The following is a 13,066-nucleotide window of genomic DNA, read 5'->3' on the forward strand; positions in this document are numbered from 1 at the left end:
TAACTAGTGACAGGACGAGGGGGAATGGCCTCAAGTTGCACCAGGGGAGATTCAGGCCAGATGTTAGGAGACAATACTTCTCTGAAAGTGGTCAGGTGCTGGAATGGACTGCTCAGGGAGGTGGTGGAGTCACCGACCGTGGAGGTGTTCAAGAAACATTTAGATGTTGTGTTGAGAGACATGGTTAAGTGGGGTTATATTGGTAGTAGGTGGATGGTTGGATTGGATGATCTTGTAGGTCTTTTCCAACCTTGGTGATTCTATGATTCTACGATTCTAAACAGTAAAGTAGCTTCTGAACCGCTGATAAGTGATCTGGAATGGATGAAGACCTCTGTGAATATTTTCAGGAAGGATGGAAATACTGAGGCTGAGACCCATGGAGCAGGGCAGAAAGCCTGTACTTCCTACCCTACTTAGAGAAACTGAAGTGCTGACAGCAACTAAAAATGGAAAAGGGGCAGTGGAATTATCTTGAGAAAGCAGTTGCAGTAGAAAGGGTGTTTGGCTTGCAAAAATTTGGAGGAATATTAGTTGAGACTATAAAACCCATTGGGATGCACGCTTTCAAGTAGCAATCAACAGGCATTAGATAGAAATCTGGAAAAAGACTTAGGTTGTGTATTTTCTAAGGTGCCTTGCTGCATGTTTTTCTGGATTATAATTAGATTTATATTGGGAAAGTCTATTTTAAATGTGGGTTGTCCAGACAGTCCAATCTGCCCTTGAATTTGGTCTGGTGGCAGAGTTTGTGGTTTGCTAGTAAACCATGATGAAGTCTCTTCTCTGATATCTTTTTCTGCCATGTTTTTGCAAAGATGTGGATTCCAGAATGGCAGCTGGGTTTCCAGCAGAGCTCCGCCTTCTGAGGCAATGGTAGTGACATGTCCCATTTTGCTGGTAACATCAAGCAACAACGGTGGTTCCGCGCTATTTTTCTCTTTTAAAAACTGGTTCTTACCTTTCTTTTGAGGAAGGTTGGTGCAGTTCCTACTTGTCCTGAAGACTCACCAATCTGATGATATGGAAAGTGGTCACAGCACTGAGCTCCCCAGAGTTCAAGAATTATCTGGACAACACTCTCAGTCATATAGTCTGATTTTGTGGATGATCCTGTGTGGAGCCAGGGGTTGGACTCAGTGATCCTTATGGGTCCCTTCCAACTCAGGATATTCTATAATGCTATGATGGAAGCATTGCTACTGAGACGCACCATCCTTTCCCTTGGTGTGATCAGTGAGTTTCCCAACCCTCTTCTGACTACAAGTCCCAAAATGTTCCCAGCAAGATGGGTTAATGACAGGTTGTTTCTTTCTTACAGTGAAATGAAACACACTCTTAAAGAGTTCACTGCTCTACTTTGGTAGTGGCAAAAAACGTGTTAAAAATAGAAAGAAAATTTGACGTTTCTAAAGTAGTAAAACTACAGCAGAATGTCCTGCTGAGCAATAATTTCAAAATGGCAGTACTCTGTAAGGGCTGGGCTACAGGATCCCAGGGGTCCTTCCACTCCATCCTTACTCAGGGTCAGTCTTCAAGTCTGTCTGCAATAATATCTGTCTTTTGGGTTTTTCTCCCTTTCCTCAAAGACACTCTGTAAAAGCAGTCCATTTCCTCCCCCTCTTCAGTAATGTTTCAGAGATAGTTGTAGGACAACACAGTTTTACAGAGCAACAATCTTAGCGTGAAGTTTTACAGTCAATGGAAGCCATGAGCTATTTTTCCTTTTCATTTCCTTATTTTGGAGAGTTTAAGAGCCTCACTGTGAAATACAGAGAAAACAATAATTCAGTATGATTTAGCCTTGTGCTACCATGGTGACTGGTAAAAGGAAAGAGTAACAAAAGTCAACAAGGTGAAGAACTATGAAGTGTTTTCACACACAAAAATAAGAATTCTAAACCTTTAAATGTAGGTGGTTCAAAAAAAAAAAAAAAAACAGACAGACATACAGTCACATGCCAGCCTGCTTGTAGCCTTATGAACACAGAGTCAACGTGAAGTAAATAATATCAGAAAGCAATTTCAGAATATATTTCATTTACTCAAATGCCCTTAGAGCAAATAGCCAGGGAATGTGCAACATTTTGGCAAATAATACAGCAAAGGCAGCCCTGTGAAAGCTGCATTTTACCCTCTGTGTGTACCTCTGTCATGCTAATATTTAATCACATAACTTTACATGTTTTTTTTTTTTGCCTTAGGACACTGACCTTGCTCACTGCACACTCTGGATGGCATTCAGCTCATGAGCATTGAGTCAACATGTTGTTCTCTTCCTGTTGCTCAGAGTTCGTTGCTTGACTCGTAGTGTATTTAAACTCTGCTGTGATCGTCAAAATGTTGGTATGGGCCCAAGGTTATCACACTGATTTCCTTCCATGACGTCCCTTTGTGTCAAGGAGGAACTTTCCCATTTCACAGGTGGAAAGAGAAGCAGTAACAACATATGCACTAATTCTGAGTGCCCAGCTTGGGAGACCCAGAGTAGGATCTTTGAGTACTTGGTATTAAGTAGCTCTTTTCATACACAACCCCCAAAAAGTACATCTCCCACTGACCAAAGTTTCGGTTCTGAGCATGCAGGCTCTGAGTCACGGTTCAGCAATCCAGAACATAAGGAGCATGGGAACAGGGCAATGCTCACCAGACAAACATCTCTGTGATGTGTCAGTGGTGGAGGCAGGGTGAAGATGCAGTTCTCCAAGGAAGTGCTGGGGCTGGTCCTGCACGTTCCCAGCTTTGCCCATTGCACACCAGCCAACTTCTCCCACATGGCCACAAATTGCAGTTCAGGGCCCTGTCTTTAAGGGCTTCTCAGAAAGCATTATGGAGAATTCATCTTCAAGCTCTTATACAAGAAATCATAGCAAATATGTAGAAATCACTCCCAGCTGACTTTTCTATGCATGCAAATATAGAGTTCCCTGGTGGAATAAACATTTAACCTACAGATAAAACATGAGCAAGGAAACAAAGGCCTCTCCTAACAATTAGAAAACATTATAAATAATTCTACCTGGGTTGCTCATATAGCATTAACCTTAACTGTCAGGACACAAACAGATAGTTTTGGCATGACACTTGTGTTTCATTTGGCAGACAAATGTAAGCACCCTCTCTCTTTCACAGTGAGTGCGCAGTCTCTTCAGTGAGCTCATGTTCCCTGGACTGTTCAGAGACTGAAAAGTTCTTTATGCCTATCCTGAAGACACTTCAGCACTGCAGAAATTTGGCTCCTCCTTGTTCAGCTGCCTCTTAGCACTTGAGTTAACCACGTCTTCAAGGCTGGAGACAGAACCCTCACAGCAGACCCCAAGCTGCTGAGGTTGCAAAGCAACCTCTTTCTCCTGCAGGCAGAACTTTGACACTGTACAGACTCACATGACCTGTCTATCTCTGGAGATGTTCTCTGCTGCGTAAATTATCCGCATTTTATCTTTACAGCTTCAATAACAGAGACATGGTTATGTCAGTATCACCAGCAGTCATCCCACTCAGCAAACTGTGCTGGTGCCAAGGCGTGAGCTATTCAAACCAAAACACACACCATTCCCCTATATCTCCAAAAGAAACATGGCAAGTGGTTATGCTTTTCTATTTTCAAGCTGTTGGAGCAGTCCAGAGGAGGGCCATGAAGATAATCAGAGGGCTGGAGCATCTCCCCTCCAAGCACAGGCTGAGAGAGCTGGGGCTTTTCAGCCTGGAGAAAGAGAGGGCTCTGGGAGGAGCTTATAGCAGCCTTCCAGCACCTGAAGGGCGCCTACAGGAAAGTTGGGGAGGGACTTTTTGTAAGGGCATGTTGCAACAGGATGAGGGGAAATGGCTTTAAATTAGAAGAGGTAGATTCAGACTAGAGATTAGGAAGAAATTCTTTACTGTGAGGGTGGTGAGACACTGGAACAGGTTGCCCAGAGAGGTTGTGGACGCCCGCTCCCTGGAAGCATTCAAGGCCAGGCTGGATGGGGCTGTGAGCAACCTGGCCTAGTGGGAACTAGATGATCTTAAAGGTCCCTTCCAACCCAAACCATTCTATGATTCAATGATTCTATGATAATTCAAAGCCTTAACTTTGCCTTGGCAACAGTGAAAGAGTGGAGGCTTTGCCCAGACCTCGGTGTAGCTTCACATTGTGCAGATACCTGGGGATTTGCATTCTATAGTACATCACTTATTTGTTTATCCTTTTTTTGTGAATAATTCATGAGCAAAACACACTTGAGGCTCCTTGAGCCATAATGAAAATACATCCATTATAGCTTGATGATTGATTTTTGAATTTCAGCCTGGCAACCCAAACAAACCAGGTAAACATTACAAAAACAAAACCAGAGCTTATCAGCTGGTGCTCCTCCGCTGCCTGCCTCCCCAAAACAGTGCTGACATTTATGATTATTGTTGTAAGTCTCTCTCAAAGCACTCATCCAGAATTACCACATAGACTTTTGAATGCTTTCAGTGATGCCTTATTATTCACAGAATTAATTACTAAACAGCATTCTCAAATGCCAGTGTATGAACCTTGCATCTAAAAGCATCTATTTATTCAGCCCAACAGCCCACTTGAGTACGTAACATGGCCTCTCTTCCTATGTTTGCAATAAAAGAGACACGGGAGAGTTTCCTTCAACTGTCAGCCATGGATTTCCGTGGCTTCAAAAAACCTGATGTGTCTCCTAATGTGAAAGAAGGGAACTGTATAATTCATGACCACGAGCTGTCACTGGGATTTTCTTATGGGAACACAACTCTGAAAACAGTGTGAAATACATAGCAGTTGTTCCTACCAGAGCCTCATCCCCGGGCTGGCTCCAGAAGGTGCTGAGGTCCCAGATCTCCTGCCAAAGCTGTGCTGGGTAATGAGCAGTGAGGCTGAGAGCACTTGGATCTTGGATGAACCACCTGCACGGCTGGGCTCTTTTTCCAAAATGAAATACCCACCTTCTAGCCTTGGATTGTGGCTTTTCTGATCACTCCATGCTGTTTGTACTCTTTGTCAGGGTTGGTATCTGAAGCTGTGTGTTGTAAAGCAAGCCATGCTACACAGACAGTAAATGAAAAACATCACTCTGGGTAATGGGTCGGTGAGCCCACTCATCACATTGTAAAGAAAATACAATCTCGTCCTTCTTTTGAGACGTCATTCTGAAATATGTCTCTGACTGGAAGGCATGGTCACGCAAACACTTGCAAGCACAAGACACTGAGAAGCCACCACCTCCCTGGGCAGCCTGCTTCAATGCATTACCACTCTCACTGAGAAGAAATTATTCCTAATATCCAATCAGAACGTCCCCTGGTGCAACTTAAGGCCATCACCTCTCATCCTATCTCTGTTACCTGGGAGAAGAGGCCGACCCCCAGCTCACTACAATCCCCTTTCAGGCAGCCGTAGAGAGCAATAAGGTCTCCCCTGAGCCTCCTCTTCTCCAGACTGAACAATCTCAGTTCCCTCAACCACTCCCCACAAGACTTGTGCTCCAGACCCTTCACAGCTTCACTGCCTTTCTCTGGACATGCTCCAGGGCCTCAGTGTCTTTCTGGCAGTGAGGGGCCCAAAACTGAACACAGCACTCAAGGTGCGGTCTCCCCAGGGCTGAGTACAGAGGGACGGTCACTTCCCTGCTCCTGTTAGCAACGCTGTTTCTGATACAAGCCAGGATGCCATTGGCCTTCTTGGCCACCTGGGCACACTGCTGGCTCATGTTCAGCCGGCTGTCAACTAACATTCCCAGGTCCATTTCTTCCACACAGCATTCCAGCCACACTGCCCCCAAGCCTGTAGTGATGCACGGGGTTGTTGTGGCCAAAGTGCAGGACTTGGCACTTGGTCTTGTTGAAGCTCATACAACTGGCCTAAGCCCAATGATCCCGCCTGTCCAGACCTCCCTCCCTGTAGAGACTCAGACAGATCAACACTTCCTTCCAATTTGGCGTCATCTGCAAACTTCCTGAGAGTGCACAGTTTAGCCCTTTGAATTCCTCTACTGGAGTGAGCAGTTTGAAAGTACACTTTTTGCACCTTTCTTCAAACAGCCACAGGTACAGTTGTACTTCTGCAGATAAAGATGCTCCCTGCCTTTAAAGACTTTGGCACGGTCTGCCAACCACAACACTGCATAAGGATGCTGCTATAGAAGATATAAACTCATGAAGTAGCTGAGAACTAGAAAAGATTCTGCTTCAAAAAGAAATAAGGAATCCAGTCTATAAGACTGCCCTCAGCTTTCCTGAGTGGGTGGGTTCTTGCTGGGAAAAAAAAAATACAGATATTAGACATTATTTCTTGCTGTCAATAAAATAACATTGTAAATGCAAAAACTTTGCTGAATGTGAGTGGGTGCAGGTGTTAAAAGGAAGGAGAGGAGGGAAGAAAGGGGGAAAAACCTGAAGAGCAGAGGTGAACATGTAGTCTTCTTGTCCTGGATTCACAAGACCCCATGCATGAGCACTCACATGGATGCACTGCAGCAAAAAGCCTTTCTCCAGCTGCCCTGGGCAGCCTGTCCCATGCCCACCGCCCTCTAGTGCAGAACCTGTGCCTAACCCCCACCTGCCCCTCCCCTGACACAGCTCCATGCCGTTCCTTCAGGCCCTGTCGCTGCCACAGAGAGCCGAGCTCAGCGCTGCCCCTCTGCTCCCTGTGAGGAGCTGCAGCCGCCATGAGGCCTCCCCTCAGCTCCTCTGCTCTGGGCTGAGCAAACCAGGGGGCCTCAGCTGCTCCTCATACAACCTGCCCTCCAGACCCTTCACCACCTTTGTAGCCCTCCTTTGGACACTAACAGTTTTATGTCCTTCTTTGTATTGCATGCAGCTGAGACAGAAAGGTTGGATGTGCAGCTCTGCCTCAAAACGCTCCGTTTTAATAGCAAGGCTCTGGAATATTTCTAGCACTTTTAAAATGGGCAGTTTCAATGGACAAATGTGAACAAGCAACTCTCAAGCCTCATGGGGAGATAGAGTAATTCTGAGGAATTTGGATGGGTGCTTTTCCACACAGACTGAGCTGCCTCCAGCCCCCGAGCTCTTCTTCCTCTGAGCAGAGAGATTTAAGGAGGAGGAGGCTTTGCTGTTTGATTGCATCTCTGCACATTGCACCAGGCAAGGCATGGAATGTGGACAATAAGGTGAAACTCAAAGCTGTCACCCAGCAGCAGTTATTTGTTGAAGTTCGAGCCATTCGAGTATCAGCAATGAGCTTTAATAAAAACAGAAATTAAGGAACAAAGCACCTAATATGCTCATTTGATCTCTTTTTCTCTCTTGTGTTATGCTGCAGCAGCAGTTGCGCATTTCTTAACTATTACTTCCTAATGCCTTCCTTGTTAATAACGCTGCCTCTGTGCCATGGACACCGACTGCCTCTTTCCAAGGCACGCATTGGGTGACTGTGCTCATAATTTCACTTTTTCTTTCAGACCATAATCCAAAGCCCCCTTGGAATAGAGGAGCCGGAGCCCTTTGAACCATCTCATTCAGTTATTGCTTGGCTGAATTGAAAGAAAAAGTCAACCTGAAGGAACAGAGTCTCAGTCCTAACCTCATACCGTGTGGCATTTTGTTGCATTATTCATAAATAATGATCTCCCGCAGTGTGGTATGAAACCAGGAGCAAAACTACACAGATAAATGAGCTGTGCCCCAGTGGCAGCAACGAGAGCGTTTGGAAAACCTTCAAGAGGTGAACTGGCACTGGAGAAAGACTAATGGTGAGGAGAAGAGCAGGAGATCTAGGAAACAAGTGATAAAAGGGAAGGTGAGTGATATATTAAAATGAATTCATTTGACCATACGGGAATTTCACCCCCTCTGTTTGACAATTTTTTTCCTTCCTAGAAACTGGAGAGTTCTCATTTCTTCTATTAATTGTGAATCTTCTGTCACTTGGGTGAAAATCATCTTATATGCAGGACCCCAGAAGCCCTGAGTGCCAAAGGTTTCCACAAAACTCTCACAGAGCAAGTTAGAAATCTTCCAGTAACACTAAGTGCTTTAAAAATGGAGCTTTTAGTGAATAAAACATGAAAATGAATAATGCAGTCAGCGCCCTAATCTTTGTGTTATTAACTTGATGAGAAGTTTAATGAACTTATGATGATCCAGTCCAACCATCAACCCGTCCCCACCATACCCACTAGCCATGTCGCTCAGTGCCACATCTCCACGCTGCTGGAACCACCTGCAGGGACGGTGACTCCCCCACCTCCCCGGGCAGCCTGTGCCAGTAATCCTGCAGCTGGCTCTGGTGCCTTTGTGTAGTTACATCAAGCCACGAAAGTTCTGCTGCAGGGAGTTGTCTGCTCATCCTCCAGGCAGTGAGCTGCATCCCAGGAGGAAACATTCAGGAAATCACTTTTAATCTGTGTATTCCCTTGGCAGAGCTCCAGTGTTTCCTCACACTAAGGTCAAGAGCCCGTCTGCCTTACAGCGAAGGTGGCCCAAGAGCTGTCAGCCATGGACAAAGGCACCCAGGGGAAGAAGGATGGCTGGAAATGCAGAGATGCTCTGCATACCTTAGTTACTCCAGCATCGAGATCTTCATGGTTCAGGAAATCTGGGTGCATAACATATTTTACTGTGCATCTTTCAAATATTTGTCAGGTTTTCTGATGCATGGAGGAGAGACACGGTCTGCCTGGCAGCACTGCAGACCTGCTTTCTAGCAAACTTTCCCCATTTGCTCAGAGTTCTCATTGGTAAATTAAGTAGCTGTGCTGCTGGCTGGCTACCAAATAGCTGCTTTCATTTGCAGCTACAGAACAGGATCCTCCTAAATAGGAGCTGTCTCTCACAGCAGAGAAAATACTTATCTGGAAAAATGGCACTTGGTTCTTTGGGGAACCAACATCTTTGCCCTGTTTTTCCAGACCAGTACAGCGTCCTTGTTCACATCTGCCTCTGTGGGTTCTGATTTCCAGTCTTCACCCTTCCATCATCACAACAAAGATGCCTGGCCTCCATCTGCAGCCAGGTCCTGCCCAACGCTGGGGCTGCACTGCACAGCAAAAACCCGCTGCAGTCATCTCCCAGTGCGCCTGTACTGATCTGGGAGGGCACCCAATCTGCCCACGAGTGCAAGCACTTCCCTCCTGGTTACTAAGAGAACCAGACACTGTCTTTCTGGGAGTGAAGTCAGCTTCCCCCTCTCAGTACAGCATTTACTTGCAGGTATGGGCAGCTGCAAGCATTGCAGTTCTGTCTATAAAGCCCACACAGCTTTCAGAATCTACAGTGAATGTATTTTACCTCAACAATATTTAGGCTCACTCTGATATTAACTCTGCTAGAAGCAAAAGAAAATTTACCTATAGTGTGGCTTTACTTTATGCACTTAAAACAGTTCTGTTTGTAGAGCTAAACTAGCAATTGTTTTCTGTAAAACAAATAATTGTCATTTGTGGGTTTGGTTTTTTTTTAATTTATTCTTTTCACTAAGTCCCTTTTTCTAGAGGCGGTGGTTCTTCCTTCTCCTGACTTCTTTCTGGGGGAAGGTGAACAGCACCCTCAAGTGCCCCACCAAGTTCTTCAGACGATAGGAAAGTGTAGCTGCCACCACTTGGAATCCCACCACGCCCCTGCTCCTCCTGAAATGGGGACGATTCCTCAGAACCATCAAAAACAGACTCGTGCAGACTAAAAGAAGACATCAGAAGATGGTAGAGGAAAACAAGTATGTGAAACAATGAGGTAGCAAATGGAGAACACAAGGCAATGCAATACAGACTGTGTAAAAGGGGAGGCACAGCTCTCAGCTTTTGGACCATTAGCTGATGGAAAACAATGCTCTCCTTGCCCCTGTTCTCGCCTGCAAGCACCATGCCCCTTTCCTGCTGCCAGAAGTGCTACCCATTGAGCCCAGTGCTGGGACAGCCAAGGGGAACCACTTGGGCAGAGCCAACGGCCCTCAGACACAGTCACAGCTTCCCACAGGGAAGGGTAGAACAACGTAATGTGGGAGGGCAGAAGGGATTTCAGCACACGCAGAACAGAAGATAAACTAAGAAATGAGAAGACAGCTAAGGCCCCCACAGAACTTCAGTGCATATGGAGACAAATCCAGCTCCTACACCTTTCTTCATAGGAGAGGAGCTCCAGCCCTCTGGTCATCTTCACGGCCCTGCTCCGGGCCTGCTCCAACAGCTTCACATCCTTCTTGTGCTGGGGGCTCCAGGTCTGCACGCAGTACAGCAGATGGGGCCTCACGAGGGCAGGGTAGAGGGGGACAATCCCCTCCGTCTCCCTGCTGGCCACTCCTCTTCTGGTGCAGCCCAGGATACTGTTGGCCCTTCTGGGCAACTCTTGCAAAGGAAAAACAGATCTTTCACCAATAAATCAATTCTTAGTAAGGTTTTTCTTTAAAGTTTTATTTTTCTGAAAAAAACGTTTACAGACCTTTTATCATCCAATATACCTGAGTGACTTTAATCCTCTGTTTCTCAATTTTCATGAGAAAAATACTTGATTGCTTCATCATTCCCTGCTTATGGAAGTAGCTATTTCCACGGGTTGTGAATGCAGGAGGAAAAAAACACAAGACAAGTGGATGGTGAACACCTGTGTGTATGAATCCTTCATTAGTTTTCTTGCACTTCAACACACACTTGAAAATCTTCCATTATATTGCAAGGACTGCTTAATTATGGCCTATCTTACAAAAATAATGATTTCAGTTGACTGAAAAAATGTAGTTTAACTTGTAGGATGCTTGAGCTATTCACCTCCAATGAAAATAAATGCATCTAATCTGTTAAAACACACCCACAGAACAGGAATTCAGGGTTCAGCCACTGCTGGTTTTGAACAATTTTGCCTCATTCATACCCATCCTGGGCTCACAACATCCCCAGCCCCAAATCACTGGTGACAGGGACAGAATATTTGTGAGGTATCACTAGTGCTTGTCAAGACCTTTCCCAAGCATCCTCTACCAAGCAAACATCTCACCTTCCCTATACACTGCCTATTAACTACAACAGTAACTGAATTTCAGTGGTATTTACAGGTCACGTCACGCAGCTTTGCAGCAAGTACACACCAAGGCTGCTGAAGTCTATCCAGACTGGCTCCAACATCAAAGCTTCAAATTAAATCTAGCAACTGTAGTAAAGTCTTTCTTCCTCAGGCATTTGAGGAAGTTTTCCTACACTGCAGCTTCCCATGGCTGTGATGTGCAGGTGTTGAAGAAACCACTTGCAGTGACAGCCTTTGTCAGGCAAACAGGTTCATCAGGCAGCTGCCGCTGTCTTTAGAAGCAAGGCACGGCGCACGGTCACAGGTTCCCCACTACCAAATAGCAGAAATCCACCTGTGATCCTTGCACAGCTCAAAAGGCCGTTGCTTCATTCACATCCCGGGCTCTTATTAGTTTGATATTTGTAAATATATTCAACATTTGTTTTATGAAGCCATCGTGGTTTGCTAAGCCTAACGCTGGTGTAGCTGTACAACACAACAGCAACTAATCTCTGAATCCCAAAATTGCCAGTGGTTAGACTACTTTTGCATAAAGAAGAAAAGAAGGAGCATTTGCTTCTGTGATTATCTCAAGACAATTACAAAACTCTGCATCAATAACTGCATTAAAAGGCAGCAAACCATCTAATACAAACTCCTTTTACTACCCTTACAATTCCAGGTCTTTTGAAACTCTTAAGAAGTTATTTACACATTTTTCATGTTTTGTTTATTTTGTTATAAATCTTGCTCTTGGCTGTACAATTTTAGTAAGCTTCCATTCTTACACATCTCTAATGCTTAGTATTCCAATACAGTAAGGGGAAGCAGGTTGTTTTATAAAGCTTTAAGAAGCTTAAGGTAGTTCTGACATCAGCTTTGGGCCTTAAAATCATCAGCTACGTACCAAATGGATTAACAGTTCTTAGTCGCAACATACTTGGACTAAGATGAAACAGGCTGAAGAACAATTAATATATATCAGTAATTAAAAGGTCCCATGGCACCTTGTTAAACTAATCTCCATATGCCTATTTAGTCTCAAGATACTTCATGCAAATCAATCACCGGTTGTGTTTCAACACCAAGTGAAATAACTAATGTTTCCAGACTCCATCTCTGGTGCTATCTCTATACCCAACCCTGCCCATGGTCCTTCATGTTCAAGCTCCTTCCACACCTTCCATCCCACCTGTGACACCACATTCAAAACCTTCCATACTACTGTTTTCAAACAGAAATTCAGCTTTTTCCAGTTAAGAAGCATTTACATTACAAAGCTATACAAGGCTATAAAGGCTGAAGTGCCTTAAAGTAACTACCTTCAACCACATACCTTGCCATTTTAAGGTGCAGAGTGATTGGGGTACGCTCTAAATGCTCAGGTCAGTGACTTGTACACTGCCTTCCCCCTATCCCACACCTATCCATCCTCTTTTTAAAGGATGAGGTTTTTTGTTGTTGTTTTTTAAACACTAGTGGTAAAACAGCTTTCTGACAAATCCATTGCTTGTGAATGCATTACTGAGTATTTCAGGATTTTACATTCAAAGATGGAAAATATTTTTCCTTGGCTTCCTCCTCCCTGTTCAACATTTAACAGTTCAAACGGTGTATAAGGAAATTTTGGACTAACAGTGGGATACAGTTTTATTTCAATTTTAGACCAGTATTTGTACTAAAAGCCCATTTCCATTTCTCATTTTTGGCAACATCAAGTCACTTTTGTTCCATAGTTCCTTCCTCTTAATTTAGAGAAAAAGGTAGACTATAATTGTGTTTTTTAAAAAGAAGTCCATCTCCTTATGAACCTGTAATATTAGCATTCTCCATAAATGTTAAAAGCATAAGGCTAGAAGCAAACTTACATGCTGGAAATGAATTATAGTCTCAAAATCATTCAATGCTTAACAAGTCTAATCAGACTGGTCATCTCTGCAAACCCATTCAAAACCATTGAATAAAAGAAATGCCAAGCATACCTACAGGCCCAATTTAGCACACTGGATTAACAGCACACAAGTTATCTGTTGTGAGAGACCAACTAGGACTGAAAATAACCCAGTTTAAATTCAAGGTGAACATAGCTTCTGCTAATTTTCTTTAGTGTTGT

Source organism: Numida meleagris, chromosome 1 (genome assembly GCF_002078875.1).
Source record: "Numida meleagris isolate 19003 breed g44 Domestic line chromosome 1, NumMel1.0, whole genome shotgun sequence".
NCBI classification, from domain to species: Eukaryota; Metazoa; Chordata; class Aves; order Galliformes; family Numididae; genus Numida; species Numida meleagris.